This window comes from Asparagus officinalis, chromosome 6 (genome assembly GCF_001876935.1).
Source record: "Asparagus officinalis chromosome 6, Aspof.V1, whole genome shotgun sequence".
Taxonomy (NCBI): Eukaryota; Viridiplantae; Streptophyta; class Magnoliopsida; order Asparagales; family Asparagaceae; genus Asparagus; species Asparagus officinalis.
In genome coordinates, this window is record NC_033799.1 from 12,897,445 (window position 1) to 12,901,551 (window position 4,107).

Below are 4,107 nucleotides of genomic sequence, written 5' to 3' on the forward strand. Positions count from 1 at the left end.
AATAGTTTACGGAGGAATCAAACATATATAGAGAATGTAAATTCACTTTCATCACATATATCAAATATAAGTTCACCTACATCATGAGTTTCTCTCTTTCTCACACACCACAATATTGTCTAGAAAGCTAAAAACAAGAACGCAAATTAGCTCAGAAGAAAAGAGAAAAGAGAACTGAACTTGCAAGAGATCAAGCTTAGAGTAGTTACAGTACGTAGTACATCAATAATCTAAGCATAGAAACTCCATTAATTAGAGAAATCAAAGCACATGATCATCTAACAACAACTTAATTTTACACACTAAACGTAGTACGTAGATTGTACATAAAATTGCTACGCTTTGATCGACAACATCACCGTCCATCTCAATTTCCTCTCTACCCTCGTCCAACGAACACCGACTCCAAGTCCTCCGGCACGCTGAAGAACTCAATGCCATCTATTCGACACATGAGGGAAGGCTTGGCCTTCTTCGGTGCCGGTGGGCACACCAACCTCCTTGCAATACTCCTCCTCGTCGTTGGACTCGTGATCTCGCCGTCGCCGATATCGGTTGATTTCGCCTTTAAGGGTCTCAAGGGACCTTTTAGAGAGATTCCGGAGATGACCCATATCTTCGAATCATCGTCAATTCCTAGTTCTTGCTTCTCTTGGATTAATCTCATGTTGGAGTAGTATGAGCTAAAAGTTGATGTCTTTGTGATTGTAGAGTGAGAAGTCAAGCTAACAAGAGTATTGTGAAAAGGGTAGATCCTAAAGAAGGAAAAGAGAGTGAAATGTAACAAAAGCAAGCAGTCTTATAAAGGAGAGAATTAGAGAGAGAGAGAGAGAAGCGAGGGGCCTTCTCTTTTCACTCTCTTAGCTTTTTGACGAGGGAAAATTTGGTGGAGAGAATAGTAGAGAGAGAGGGCGCATCTCTCTTTTTAGAGAGAGAGAGAGAGAGAGTAATGAGAGGAGAGAGAGACTCGTGATAAGAGAGATGGGAGAGAGAGAGAGAGAGAGGTGGGAGGTGCCCGTGAAATTAGTAGTTACTCGTGCTCGTTGTTACCGAGTAGGAACCGTTTGGGATCCGCGCCGAATTTGAGGGCGTTAACGGTTCCACTTTTGGCTCAATTGGGTCGGGCGGAGTGGGTTAAATACATTTTTGACCCGGAATGAATTCGATCGGTGAAGTGGAGTAGCGTGAAACTATTTATTTCATGTCTTCCGCAGTTCACTCAATTCACATGATTCATTACTACGAATTTAGCGTGATGTGTATTGTTATATATGTGGCGCGAATAACTTTGTACAATGGAGAAATTTATATTAAGTTATTAGTTCTGTAAAGATAATTATAATGATACTCGATCGGTTAAATTTAAGTTTGTGAAATATTGGAGGAAATTGAAAGAGTTACCGACAAAAATTAGACTCCGTATTCTCTTTTACCTCTGTTTCTTTTTTCTTTGTTTGGTTTAATTCTAGAAACTATTTATTAAATGTCTTCCACAGTCCACATCATCTTTTCTTATATAAGTTTTTTTTTCTTTGTTTGGTTTAATTCTTGAAACCAAAGAAACACCAAGAAAAGAAATGATGTTACAATCTCTCATTAAATGATGTGATTCATAATTAAGCGTACTCATTTTATGAGTCCCGTTTTCATGAGTTTTTGGGAGGAAAACGGAGGAAACCATACTTTGATGGTTTTCACCAATATTTTCATTTTCTTTTATTTCTAAAAAAACAACCAAATTAACTGATCATAATTAACTGTATCAAAAGGATATATAGAAAAAGATAGCTTCAAATTTATTATTTTTTATAAACAAAAACCACCATTGCGGATCGTTGATTGTGATTTTTGTGGGATATATTGTGTGGTGCAACAAGCTTTATTAAGTTAATTAGATGATCTTTGATTCTTGACTGTCAACTAAAGATTTGTGAAAGAAGTACCAGAGATCATTTGTAATTTCTCTTCTATGTAACAATTTATGTAAAAGTTTTTTAAGATTGTAAGAGGATCAGAGGATGTAGTGGGGTTAAGTGGGAAAGTAGTCTTTTATACTCCAAATATTCTCTTTGGTTCGAGTTCTTCTTCCTCTTTGTAGAATCCAGTCCCTTCTCTTGCTTAAGTAGTTATTATACTTTCTTTCTAATTCTTCATGACCAAAAAGGAACTTGGAAGATGTTGGGGAAAAACTATGGACCCTAACAAAATCTATTAAGATTTATGGAGAATAAGAAAATTTTAACAACAAATGTATAAATAAGAATATTTTAACAATTAAAGTACCCTCCCTCATTAGAAGCATTTGTAATCTAATTTCAACTTTCAATGGCTCGAGTAAGTTTGATCAAAGTCCAAACTATTGTGCAAACAAATAACATAATTAATTGCATCGAGGTAAACTAAAACAACTCAATCGACAACGAGCAAGTTAATCACATAAATGATAGAGAATGATAAATTTGATGGAATGATGGTAGATATTTACATAAATGATAGAGAATGATAAATAGAAAGATAACTAGTATTAACAAAATGACAATAACACCATGAAGAACGATATGGCAAAAGGCAACTTTCAATCTTCAATTGGTGCGTCTTATTTTTCATTAATGAGAAATTTCACAAAACCTCCAAAACTGTAGGCCCTTTCCATGAAATCTTGCTGGACTATTTTTCAAGAAGTATCCAGTATGCACGGTTCATAACATTTAACAAGCACTAGGTGACCATTGAATCCATGCAAGAATCTTAAAGCTCAATGATCTAATGGTTAACAATCCTTTGATGCACATTTAATAGACCATTTAATAGTTTATCGTTTTCCAATTAAACCTCCCCAACTATTTCAACGAAGTCCTCCAATTTTTACATTGTCAATTTTAAACCATAATCCTTGTCCAAGCTTAATTTTCTTGAATCTTTGGCATATTTTTAAATAAATAAGTTTGGATAGGGAAACCATCTTGAAAAATAAACCTGAAATTTCAAAATTTCCTAATATTAGAAAAAAGAAAATCCACAATTATTAGTTTGACGGCGTTTGTTTTTAATGTTTGTAAGAGTTAAAGAACTATATTTATCTTTAAAAAAATGCTTACGATTTCCTCACGTCAACGTAGTCACTGTTTCGTTCGGATTAGACTCTAGAGTTGACTAAAAAAGAAAACATCAAATAATATATTGACTTTAAGTTTCATATAACTCCTAAGTTCTTCGCATCGAATCTCTTAAAATAACTTGTGATCGCCTCCTAGTTGAAGTTCCACTTGAGAGTTCAGTTTCGTAGGTGACTACATAGTTCCGCTCCTTATCTGCTCCACCCTTAGTGACTCTTCACCTAATAGTGATGTTATTTTGTTTATCAATAATACCCTAATATGAGCAGGGCTTCTAACCCTGCTTTTTCAGCTCAAAAAAAAAAAAAAACTTGCGATCAATAATCAAACCCTCTCCTTACATTCATTTAACCAATAAAAAAACCCGCTTTTTTACTTTAAAAAAATGAACAAATTTTCATTGCAGATCCAAACCAAGTTTTAATTATCAAAATCGACCTTTTTTTTAATTACCAAAATCGACCCATTTTATGCCACATAAGCTTAATCTCATTTTCTAATTAGTCGGGGTTGCCAACCCCGACTGTTTAGAAGTTGTTAAACCCCAATTAGAAGCCTTAAACTCAATTTTTAATGCCCTAAACAGCCGGGGTTACCGACCCCTACTAATTAAAAAATATGATTAAGCTTACGTGGTATAAAATAGGTCGATTTTGGTAATTAAAAAATAGATCGATTTTAATAATTAAAACTTTGTTTGGGTCTACAGTAAAAATTTGTTCTTCAAAAAATAGCTTAAGCTTTACCTCCATCTCATGCGCACCCCTAACCAACAGAAAAAACAAAGAAGTTTTTTTTTTTTTCCTTTTTGGCAACAATCCAACTCTCCTTCCCCCCTCTTCCCATTTCCGACCCCCTTCTCAGGGATCGGAAATCAACAAAGGAGGGGGAAGAATAAAACAAAGGAAAATACAAAAAAATAAAAATAAAAGGGAAAAATGTGTCCAGGCCCCAAAAGTGGGAACTTCGTGTGACTAGCCCCCCTGTACTT